The sequence below is a fragment of the Belonocnema kinseyi genome, chromosome 10, assembly GCF_010883055.1.
Source record: "Belonocnema kinseyi isolate 2016_QV_RU_SX_M_011 chromosome 10, B_treatae_v1, whole genome shotgun sequence".
Classification (NCBI taxonomy): Eukaryota; Metazoa; Arthropoda; class Insecta; order Hymenoptera; family Cynipidae; genus Belonocnema; species Belonocnema kinseyi.
Genome location: NC_046666.1, coordinates 74,358,561 through 74,371,147, shown reverse-complemented (window position 1 = coordinate 74,371,147; position 12,587 = coordinate 74,358,561). Strand labels below are relative to the sequence as shown.

General features: G+C 35.0%; 1 pseudogene; it reads right to left on the bottom strand.

Moving 5' to 3' along the window:
* Positions 1-12,587, bottom strand: part of LOC117181204 — a 127,931-nt pseudogene that overhangs the window by 40,879 nt on the left and 74,465 nt on the right.

Below are 12,587 nucleotides of genomic sequence, written 5' to 3'. Positions count from 1 at the left end.
CTCTGAAACCTAAACTAACATGGCGATCGGGCTGAAACTATAGCTACAAGCTATCTAAGGATGGTACTATAGAACGCCACCTCAAGGTAGGCCTAGTGGCGGAATCTCTTGGTCAGGCCGGAAACTTATCAATCCACCCTCGTAATTCTGACATATTTCTTCTGATTTTTAACAAATCTCTATTTCTTTTAAAAAATTTTATTTGCTCGAGCAGTTTTTTTTTCGATCACTTAAGGAAAAATAACATAAAACACATCCAATTATTTTTCTAACTATACAGTGCATAAAAAATGTATTAATTATTTGTTCATATTTTGAACAAATATAATTTGTTAAACAATTATTTAAAAAAAAAACATGTTTAAAATCGTATCAAGCATTTAAAGTTTCATATTAATGTAATATCTCTTTTAGCAGTATCATTTACTACTGTTAAATATTTATCAATTGTTAAGCCTCGCAGGTAACGTTTGCTCTTCATCCATTCTCATGCGTTTTCTTGAAGGGGAGATGTCTAGATTCAAATCACGCAAAAAAGTTACATGAATTCGCCGTGATGAAGTGCTGAATTTTTTGACCTAATAATTGTGTCATACTCATTGGTTCTAAGCGTTTTATATTTTCGTAACTTTCAATTTTTTCGTCAATTTTAAAATTGGCTTGTCTTAGGCGTTTTATTATTCAAACGATTATAGATAAATTGTACTAATTGTGCAAAGTTAATTAACGTATTGTTTTTATTATTTTAATTATTATAAATGATCTAAAGTAAAGCACTTAGTCCTTATAAATGTTGTTCAGAGAAAACGTTAAAATTAAATCACAATTTGCATTGGTGTATGTACCTTTTTATAATATAGTCATAGTAAAGATTGTAACAATATAACGAATGAAATAATAAATGCACTTTTACGATTTAAATTTTATTATGCCTTTTATGATTGATTTAACAGTGCACCAAAAAATATGTAAACGGCGCGCGACGGTTGAATCTCGCGCTCGGATATTTATTCTTTGCATTTGGAATGCGTGAAAAAAACTTTATCAAAAAGATCTCTTTTAGATGGCAGTATTTATATGCGTCTTCGTATTCTGAATTGTCTACTTAATTAAGTATAGGCAAAGATTAAGTTTCTCAAGGCTCTGTAGGCTATGAGGTACACATTCTCATCGTGACACTCGCGCTGCACGCTCGATTTCCGACATACATTTGTAAACAGGTTTTGTTGGATTTTTTTCTCGTATCTTCCTTCGTTTTTCCACACATTTTTTTTTATTTTAATTTTGTCAACATTATTTTTCACGAATAAAACAAAAAGTACGTGTCCTATCAAGAAGTGATTCTTAACGAAATTGTAGATCTTTTTTGGGATAACCATTTTTGTTAATTTATCTTTTTTTGTATCCTACATAGTTTGTCCACAAAATGTAATTTTTTATTTTCCATTATTTTTTGTGTAATCAAAATTTGAATTTTCGATTTTTGAAGAAAACCCAAAAATTTGTTATGATAATCTTGTAGGGATTTCAAAAAGAAATGTTTTTCTTCTTTCGACTTTTTTTTGTATCGTGCGTTTTTCGGCTTCAAATTTTGATTTTCGGTTGATTAAAAAAATTTTGAAAACGCTATAACTCTGAGAATTTTCTTTTTATAAAAAAAGTCATTAGGATAAATTGTTAGTTCTTCTCAATACTATAAATATCCGTACATAGAATTTTCAAATTCAGAAAAAAGTGGTCTCAAAAATTTTCAAAATGCGCTCACTTTTTGAATTTTTATCAAAAATGGCTGGTTAACGAACTCGACCTTTCTTTTTGGACCTAGAAAAAGTGTGCTAAAGATGGATTTGATTCGTTCATTTTTTCGAGAGTTATCGTGTTTACGGACGGACGGACAGACAGGCAGACAGACGCTATCGTGAAAACCTGATTTTCGGATTCAAGGGGTCTCGAAACGTGGAGATCCGTTGAAAAAGTGTGATGCCAAATTTCCGACAATTCTAATGCTTTCTCAATCATAAATGATGAGAATGTAATATATTATATTTAGTTCAGAAAATACAATTTGCAAAATATTTTTGGAAATATAATTGTCTTTAAGAATTATATTTATTTAAACGATTAAAAAATTGTTAATACATTTTTTATACACTATTCAGTCAGAAAATAAATTGTATGTCTTCAATTTTTTTCACTTTTCTTTAAGTTGTCGGAGCAAACTGCTTGGGAATAAATAAATGTTTAAAGAATTAAAATTTATTTCAACAATTAAACATTGGTGAAAAAGCCATGGGAAATATTACAATTGTCCATTAGTACTTACTTGTATAAAAACGACGACAAAAATTGCTAAAAATTAACAATAACACGTAAAAATGTAGTTTTCTGATTTTTGGGTCAAATTTGGGCCGTTGCAAGGTGGGGGAGGGTGCGTTAAAAATAAACGTTATTAGTATGGATTCCTTTTTTATACACTCCTCTTTTATCCCTACAAAAATTGCACGTTTCGATGAAACTCTGTACCATGTGTTCCATTTTCAGAAAATAAAAATGTTCCCCATGTTAATAAAAGTGGGATTTGGAAGGGCCCAATAACACGTGAATATTTGAAAAAGCGAGCTGAACGGTTTGGAATAATTGCTTTTAGATTATGTAGTTAAAATATTTCAGCCAACAATTCATGCATTGAAACCCAGTTTCGATGTGGACAAATTGAAAGCCGTTTGAGGGACACTTGAAGATACAGACGACTCCCTCGGTTTCCGTTCTTGCCCATTTTCAAATACAAAAAACAACAATAGGAAGAAAAAAGCGAGCTGCACCTACCGGTATAATTGCCTTTATATTATGTGCTTAAAATATGGCGTTCAACAACACAACCGTTTAGATTTAGTTTGCCCCTATCGAATTTGACAGCCGTTTGAAGCGCTCTATTACACCATTAAGCCATTTCCCTTTCGGGGTAGGCGTGACTCACTCGGCAGGGGAAAGGAGTAGTGTGTGGATGGGATAGAGATTTTTCAGGTTGATCCAGAATTCTCGTGCTATTTATGTAAATAACACGTTCGTTCCGCAACACTGCTCCGACCCAGGTTGCTGATCAATCTATCTAGCAATCACCCCAAGCGAAGAACCTCACGAAGCCGTTATGTAAGGTTCCCCACTTGGGTCCATTAATAGCCAAGGTCTTTGTTTCAGGCGTCGTTCACTCTACTGACACTCTTTTTATTAACTATTTTCCGCCATACGTTCCTGTCCTGGCATACTTCTCTAGCTTCTTTTATGTCCATGCATTGTTTCATGCAGGCTCTCGTGTTTCTGTGACTTCTTATGTCCCTTCTAAGTAGGGTCTCATTCACACATTCTAACCATTCCTTCCGCGGTCTACCTCTGGGCACGTTGCCATTTACTTTACGTTGATACACTTGTTTCGTTAGTCGTTCATTTGGCATTCTCTCAACATGTCCAAACCATCTTAACCGATTTCTTTCCCATGTGTCTACTAGCGTCTCTTCTGCACCACATTCTTTTAGAATTATCTCGTTACTTACTTTGTCCATCAGGGATTTCCCGCTTATTATGCGCATGAATCTCATGTCAATTGCGTTAATTTTACTCTTATCTTTTTCTTGATAAGTCCATGTCTAGAAAAAGATTTCTTGAAAAAAAGATCCTACTCCATCTTCACTCCATTGGGATTCGAACCACAAAACTTCTGATTTCCGGTCAGGTGCTTTTCCAATTAGCTATTAGAGGGCAGAATAAGAACTCTCAATTCAAGAACATAACGCTAATTTTTAGCTAGGTGTTAATGGTACAAGTAATTAATTAAAATTTTTTTAATTTATCTGCTGTATCAACAGAGATTGTACCTTACCGACAGTAGATCAACCCTTCAAACCATGAAGGCAGAAAATCTACACAATATCGATCAAGTTAAGAGTCTTCAATAACAGAAAATGCTGAACGTCTTAATAAGAATAGATGGAAAATAATATTTTTAAATTAAAATTATTTCTTGAAAAAAGATCCGACTCCATCTTCACTTCATTGGGAATCGATCCACAAAACTTCTGATTTCCGGTCAGGTGCTTTTCCAATTAAGCTGTTAGAGGGTTCAGAATAAGAACTCGTAATTCAAGAACATAACGCTAATTTTTAGCTAGGTGTTATTGGTACAAGTAATTATTTAAAAAAATTTTAATTTATCTGCTGTATCAACAGAGATTGTACCTTACCGACAGTAGATCAACCCTCCAAACCATGAAGGCAGAAAATCTACACAATATCGATCACGTTAAGAATCTTCAATAACAGAAAATGCTGAACGTCTTAATAAGACTAGATGGAAAATAATATTTTTATATTAAAATTATTTCTTGAAAAAAAGATCCTGCTCCATCTTCACTCCATTGGTAATCGAACCACAAAATTTCTGATTTCCGGTCATGTGCTTTTCCAATTAAGCTGTTAGAGGGTTCAGAATAAGAACTCGTAATTCAAGAACATAACGCTAATTTTCAGCTAGGTGTTAATGGTACAAGTAGTTATTTAAAAAAATTTTAATTTATCTGCTGTATCAACAGAGATTGTACCTTACCGTCACTAGATCAAACCTCCAAACCATGAAGGCAGAAAATCTACACAATATCGATCAAGTTAAGAATCTTCAATAACAGAAAATGCTGAGCGTCTTAATAAGACTAGATGGAAAGTAATATTTTTAAATTAAAATTATTTCTGGAAAAAAAGATCCTACTCCATCTTCACTCGATTGGGAATCGAAACACAAAACTTCTGATTTCCGGTCAGGTGCTTTTACAATTAAGCTATTAGAGGGTTCAGAATAAGAACTCGTAATTCAAGAACATAACGCTAATTTTTAGCTAGGTGTTAATGTTACAAGTAATTATTCAAAATTTTTTTAATTTATCTGCTGTATCATTAGAGATTGTACCTTACCGACACTAGATTAAACCTCCAAACCATGAAGGCAGAAAATCTACACAATATCGATCAAGTTACGAATCTTCAATTACAGAAAATGCTTAACGTCTTAATAAGACTAGATGGAAAATAATATTTTTATATTAAAATTATTTCTTGAAAAAAAGATCCTACTCCATCTTCACTCCATTGGTAATCGAACCACAAAATTTCTGTTTTCCGGTCATGTGCTTTTCCAATTAAGCTGTTAGAGGGTTCAGAATAAGAACTCGTAATTCAGGAACATAACGCTAATTTTTAGCTAGGTGTTAATGGTACAAGTAGTTATTTAAAATTTTTTTAATTTATCTGCTGTATCAACAGAGATTGTACCTTAACGACACTAGATTAAACCTCCAAACCATGAAGGCAGAAAATCTACACAATATCGATCAAGTTAAGAATCTTCAATAACAGAATATGCTGAACGTCTTAATAAGAATAGATGGAAAATAATATTTTTAAATTAAAATTATTTCTTGAAAAAAGATCCTGCTCCATCTTCACTCCATTGGGAATCGATCCACAAAACTTCTGATTTCCGGTCAGGTGCTTTTCCAATTAAGCTGTTAGAGGGTTCAGAATAAGAACTCGTAATTCAAGAACATAACGCTAATTTTTAGCTAGGTGTTAATGGTACAAGTAATTATTTAAAAAATTTTTTAATTTATCTGCTATGTCATTAGAGATTGTACCTTACCGACAGTGGATCAACCCTCCAAACCATGAAGCCAGAAAATCTACACAATATCGATCAAGTTAAGAATCTTCAATAACAGAAAATGCTGAACGTCTTAATAAGACTAGATGGAAAATAATATTTTTAAATTAAAATTATTTCTTGAAAAAAAGATCCTACTCCATCTTCACTCGATTGGGAATCGAAACACAAAACTTCTGATTTCCGGTCAGGTGCTTTTCCAATTAAGCTATTACAGGGTTCAGAATAAGAACTCGTAATCCAAGAACATAACGCTAATTTTTAGCTAGGTGTTAATGTTACAAGTAATTACTTAAAATTTTTTAATTTATCTGCTGTATCAACAGAGATTGTACCTTACCGACAGTAAATCAACCCTCCAAACCATTAAGGCAGAAAATCTACACAATATCGATCAAGTTAAGAATCTTCAATAACAGAAAAAGCTATACGTCTTAATAAGAGTAGATGGAAAATAATATTTTTAAATTAAAATTATTTCTTGAAAAAAAGATCCTACTCCATCTTCACTCCATTGGGAATCGAACCACAAAACTTCTTATTTCCGGTCAGGTGCTTTTCCAATTAAGCTATTAGAGGGATCAGAATAATAATTTTGGTAGCGTTTGAGCAGGCTAAACATATACCGAAAGGCCAATATAATAAAAATGAATCTTAAGCATTTGAAAACTAATTTATGTTTGTCCACATATGTGTACATCAGTCCTTCATGGAACTACGTCAATGAAGAATCGGTTGCTGTTGATACCTTTGTGGTATATTTAATGCAGCCGTTTGCCCAGAATGTATGGAGAAATTTCACACTCAAAAATAAATATATGTCATTTCAATCGCTTTATAAACTTAACAGTATTGTTTGTATAAGTGTTTATTGTAACTTGCACATTTTTATTTGTATTATATTTCTACTATAAAACTTGTAATTTTCATAATACATATGTCTACATATGTGGACACGCATTTATATACGAAAATATGTAACTAAACAATACATGGTTATGTTTTAATGAGGAAAGAATAATAAATACATAAACAAATTTATTTGTGCGTTCATGGTGCCCGTCAGAACAGTTTAGAGGATACAAGCGACTTTTTAATATTGCCGCGCGCGCACTCAACTCGAGTCTACCAGCACGCTCGCAGACCAGTGTGGTCTAGAATAGAAATTTACTGTCCATAGTCGCTCACAGATCGTATTTTTTAACCCATTTTAAAGATATTTTTTAGAAATGCTCGGGTCCATATCATGTGACATGCGGAAAGTCACACCTGCAGCACGTCACATCTAAGGCATGGCTCGTCTGAGGCATGTCACATCTGCGGCATGTCAAATCTACGGCATGCTTCATCTGGGACATGTCATAACTGCGGCATCTCTACTCAGCGGCTTCTCTCCCTCGCGGCATTTCTCACTGTGAAATTGAATTTTTTGCGGTATCTCTTACCAGTAAATATTCTCTCAGTGGAAACTGTCGCTTCCAAAAAATGTTTAATGTCCAATTAAAAATGACTGAACTGCGGCAAGCCTCCCGGGACTAATTTTCACATCTGCGGCATCTCTTTCCAGCGAAAAGTCTCCCCAGTGGCATCTCTCATCCATGGAAGAATGAGTACTTCTAAAAATGGCAAAACTGCGGCTAGTCTTCCCAGCGGCATCTCTCCCCCAACAAATTTTATAAGTTGTTTCAAAGATGGCAAAAGTGCGGCAAGCCTCCCCAGTGACATCTCTCTCCCAAAAAACTTGTTAAGTACTTCCAAAGGTGGAACAACTGCAGAAAATCTCCCTAGAGGTATCTCTCCCCCAAGAAAATTTTGTGAGTACTTCTAAAAATGGCAAAACTGCGGCAAGTCTCCCCAGCGGCATCTCTCCCCCCAACAAATTTTCTAAGTAGTTTCAAAGATGGAAAAACTGCGGCAAGTCTCCCCAGCGGCATCTCTCCCCCCAACAAATTTTCTAAGTAGTTTCAAAGATGGAAAAACTGCGGAAAGTCTCCCCAGCGACATCTCTCCCCCAAGAAAATTTTGTAAGGACTTCTAAAAATGGCAAAAGTGCGGCAAATCTCTCTAGCGGCATCTTTCCACAATTAAAATTTTCTAATTAGTTCTAAGGATCGTAAAACTGCAGCTAGTCTTCCCAACGGCATTTCTATCCCTATACAATTTTTTAACTACTTCCAAAGATGAAAAATTGTGGCAAGTCAATTTAAAAAATTTGCTTGGGAGACTTGCCACATTCTTTCCATCTTTAAAACTACTTAGAAAATTTGTTGTGGGGAGATGCCGCTGGAGAGACTTGCCACATTCTTTCCATCTTTAAAACTACTTAGAAAATTTGTTGGGGGGAGATGCCGCTGGGGAGACTTGCCGCACTTTTGCTATTTTCTTGAGAAAGGGATGCCTCTGACAGTCTTGTCGCATGTTTGCCCTTTAAAGAAGTCCTTCCAAAATATTCTTGGGAGAGAGATGCCGCTAGGACACTTGCCGCAGTTTTGTTATCTTTCGAAATGCTTAAAAAATTGTATTGGGAGAAAGATGTCTCTCAGGAGACTTTCCACAGTTTTGCCATCTTTGGAAGTACTTAACAAATTTCCTTCAAAAAGAGTTGCCGCTAGGAGACTTGCCGTACTTCTGCCATTTCTAGAAGTCCTTACAAAATTTTCTTGGGGGAGAGATGCCGCTGGGGAGACTTGCCGCACTTTTGCCATTTTTAGAAGTCCTTACACATTTTTCTGGGGGGAGAGATAACGCTGGGGAGACTTGCTGCACTTCTTCGATTTTTAGAAGTGCTTACAAATATTTCTGAGGGGAGAGATGATGCTGGGGAGACTTGCCGCAGTTTTGCTATCTTTGAAACTACTTAGAAAATTTCTTGGGGGAGAGATGACCCTGGGGAGACTTGCCACACTTTTTTCATCTTTAAAACTACTTACAAACTTCTCTTGGGGTAGAGATGCCACTGGAGAGACTTGCCGCACTTTTGCTATTTTTAGAAGTCCTTACAAAATTTTCTTGGGGGAGAAATGCCGCTGGGGTTACTTGCAGCACTTTTGCTATTTGTACAAGTCCATACAAAATTTTCTTGTGGGAGAGATGTCGCTGGGGAGACTTGCCGAAGTTGTGCCATCTTTGAAACTACTTATAAAATTTGTTGGGGGGAGAGATGCCGCTGGAATGGCTTTCCGCGCTTTTGCCATTTTCAGAAGTCCTTACAACATTTTCTTGGAGGAAAGATGCCGCTGGGGAGACTTGCCTCACTTTTGTTATTTTTACAAGTCCTTACAACATTTTCTTGGGGGAGAGATGCCACTAAGAAGACTTGCCGCTGATGAGAGAAGCCGCGAATGTGGCAATTAATCCTGGGAGACTTCCCGCACTTTCGCCAGTTTGATGTGGATTGCAAAATTTTTCCCGAGTGGGATTTGCCGCTGGGGAGTCTTACTGCGGGCGAGAGATGCTGCAGGTGTGACAATTAGTCGCGAAAGACTTGCCACACTTTTGCCACTTTGATGTGGACTTGAACATTTTTCCCCGGATGAGAGATGCCACTGGGGAGACTTTTCGCTGGTAGGAGATGCCGCAGATGTGAGAATTAGTCCTGGGAGGCTTGCCGCAGATCAGTCATGGTTAATTGTGCATTAAACCTTTTTTGGAAGGGAGAGATGCCACTGGGAGAATATTTTCTGATGAGGGATGGCGCAAAAATGTCAATTTCGCAGTCAGAAATGCCGCGAGGGAGAGAAGCCGCTGGATAGAGATGCCGCAGTTGTGACATGCCGCAGATGTGACATGACTTATAGGTGACATGCCACATATGTGACATGCTGCAATTATGACATACAGCAGATGAGGCATTCCGCAGATGTGACAAGCCGCAGATGTGATATGCTTCAGATGTGACATGCCTCACAAGAGACATGCCCCAGGTGTGACATGTCTCAGATGTGACATGCCGCAAGTGGGACTTGCCGCATGTGACATGATACGGACCCAAAAAATAAAATGACAAAATCTGCCAATTCAGCATTGTGAATTTTTGTCTTAAGAAATAATATAGAAAGAGATTCACTTTCAGCTGGAATTACTGAAATTTAAAATATCTTCTTACAATATACTTTAGAATACAAATGAAATATTACTATATAAATATCCCCCCATGAATATATTTTATTGTGTCCAAAAAATCCAAGAGTGGCGAAATGGGGTTTGCTATTTTTGAGCGCTAACTGTTATTTGTCTCCTGTTGTTTTTTTAAGGTGAATTGCTTCTGATACGTACAATACTACTTTAGTTTTTCTTTGTTTTTTTATTGTGAAGAAATAATACGAGAACTACAACAAAAATAATCTTCAAGTAGAATTGTATTGTTTTTAGTGAATTATTTTTGCTCTTTTCGCAATGTTAAAAAAAATAATTTAAGCGAAAAAGCTTGCTTGCACAAGAGAAAAAACTAAGAATGTAATAATAAGTAGGTGGGAGGACTAAGTCTTTAAATGAATTGTAAAACTCTTGTTTTAAATTACAATAAGCAGTTTATTGCAAAGCGTAAAAGAAAAATTTGGCATTGCTCATATTTTAATATCGGCTGCCCCTCCTGTCCAAGAGACTCCTTGGGGAATCCCTGGGATCAATGTAGAAATTTTGAAGCGAATTTCAAATATCTGCTTCATTTCAGGAAAATATATGTACAAAATAGAAGGAGATTGCTTAAAATGTGATTCTCTTTGATGTTTATTTATTATTTGTTCACAATTAAAAAGGCAAAGCAAAGTTAAATATTTCAGAAAAATCCTCAATTTTTTAGCACTTATCTATGAGAAGATAATTATAAACATTAATAAATTGTTCGAACAGCTATGTCTATTAACTTGCATAATTTCCTATTTTACTATGTGAAAAAGTGGATCAAAAGTTTACATTTTGAAAGAATGAAAAATAAACAAATATTTGAAATTTTCAGAAAAATCCCAGCTGTTTGCAATTATTTAAATTGAATATTATTAATAATAATACTAAACTGATGAAAGAATTAATTTCATTAATTCAAAACAGTGTAATGCATTAAGTATCATTAGTCTTTACACCGGACGCTAACTGGAGACACTGTGCGATGAGAGGGATAGAATCTGCACAGTCGCTTACCTTCACTTCTCGCTCTTTCTTATCGCTCGAACTCAGCTACGCTTCTCCTGATATATATTGACTCATCTTCTTTTTATCGCTTTATCTGTGCTTCGTCAACATGATAAAATAATATATTATGCGACATATAACCGTTATCGTTTGAGTTATTTTTCTCTCTTAACTTCCAGCACTGTGGCCCTTCCGAGTCGACAGTCGCAACCGCTCTCACCCTACTCCCCTGAGCAACTGCGCAGGCCAGCTGTTCTAGAAAGGTCGAGAACGGGGAACCTGGAACCGAGAATTTTGTGTACCGTTTTTCTCTTGTTTTCTAAAAAATTCCTTTATTTCCCATTTTCTGAAATAATAGAACTCAAGAAGAAAATCTAACTATTTTTCCGTTAAAACTTCCTTTTTTTGTTTGTTAAAAAGTCAACTGTTATATTTTTGGTACATAATTCACCTTGTTTAGTTAGATACTCTACGATTTGGTCTTTACCCTATCTCCAAAACTAATTAGGGAGTATTCATTAAGAGCATGTGACAAGCTGTCACGTGACCAATTCTATTCAAATAATGCAACTGTATTATTGCGATTCCGCCAGGGCATTGAATCTCTGCTCTTAGTTAAATTCCAAGCTATAAATTAATGATTTATATTTTTAACCATTCTCCAAAATTTTAGCCTGTTGTATTAATTTCTTAAAATTATAAAGCCGTTGAATATAATAACATATAAATAGTTACGTAACATATTGTAATTTCCCTTAGTCAGTTAGAAAACAACATAATTATGAGCTTGATGATATTATAATCAGAAAATTCTGAAAAGACCACAATATGATTATTTGTTCGTTCCCATGCGTAATTAATGAAGGATCCCTTATTGAAAAATTGTAATTCTTTAAAAGCGTAATAAGCAATTTTAGAGAATTTTGTATAAGACTATATTGCAATTTGAATCGCCCAGTTATTACGAAAGAAGTGGAATCCTATAAATGGAAGCTTTTATTTCATAATCATGTAATAACAATAAGCTGCTTTACTTCATAATCTAAGATTAAAATTAATATTACGAAAACTTTGTTTGTCGTCTGGTAAGAGCCAGACCCATATATGAGTTCCGTAGACGTAGACTTATATTTTCAAAAATTGTCACTTTTCTTTCTTTTCTTTTTATTATTTTATCCGGCCCCAAAGAAAGTCGACTGCTTGCTTACACAGAGAAAAAGATATCGCACAATGATATCGCAAAACCTGTATAGTGCATGAAAGAGCAATATGATAACGTAAAAGCAGGACCCGGACCTTTGTACGATATTATAATGCACTAATATCACAGAAAAAATTAACTTAAATTTGTCTGCTTTCGTCTGTCATGACGTCCTTAGCAGATTTGGGAAAAGGCAAAGTATGAGTGAATTCGAGCTATAAATCTGGACACCAAATTTAAAACAATCAAAGAAAAAAGTTAAAATTTACTGCAGGTGATACTTACAACGGTTAAAAATTAAACATATTTTAGCGAAAGTTTCACAGAGGTTACGAGAATAATTCTGATCTCGTCTATTGCGTCACACTGAAGTGAGGAAATTACCGTAAAACATGTAAAATCAGCAACAGATAACACGAAAAAATTCGTTTACTGATATATTTGCTCCGAAATAAATTAGACTATCGTAGAGAAGAGGAATTAAAACTAAAGAAAACAAAGGAAATTTAAACCTACAAACTAAAAATAACGCCGAGATTTTGAACCGGG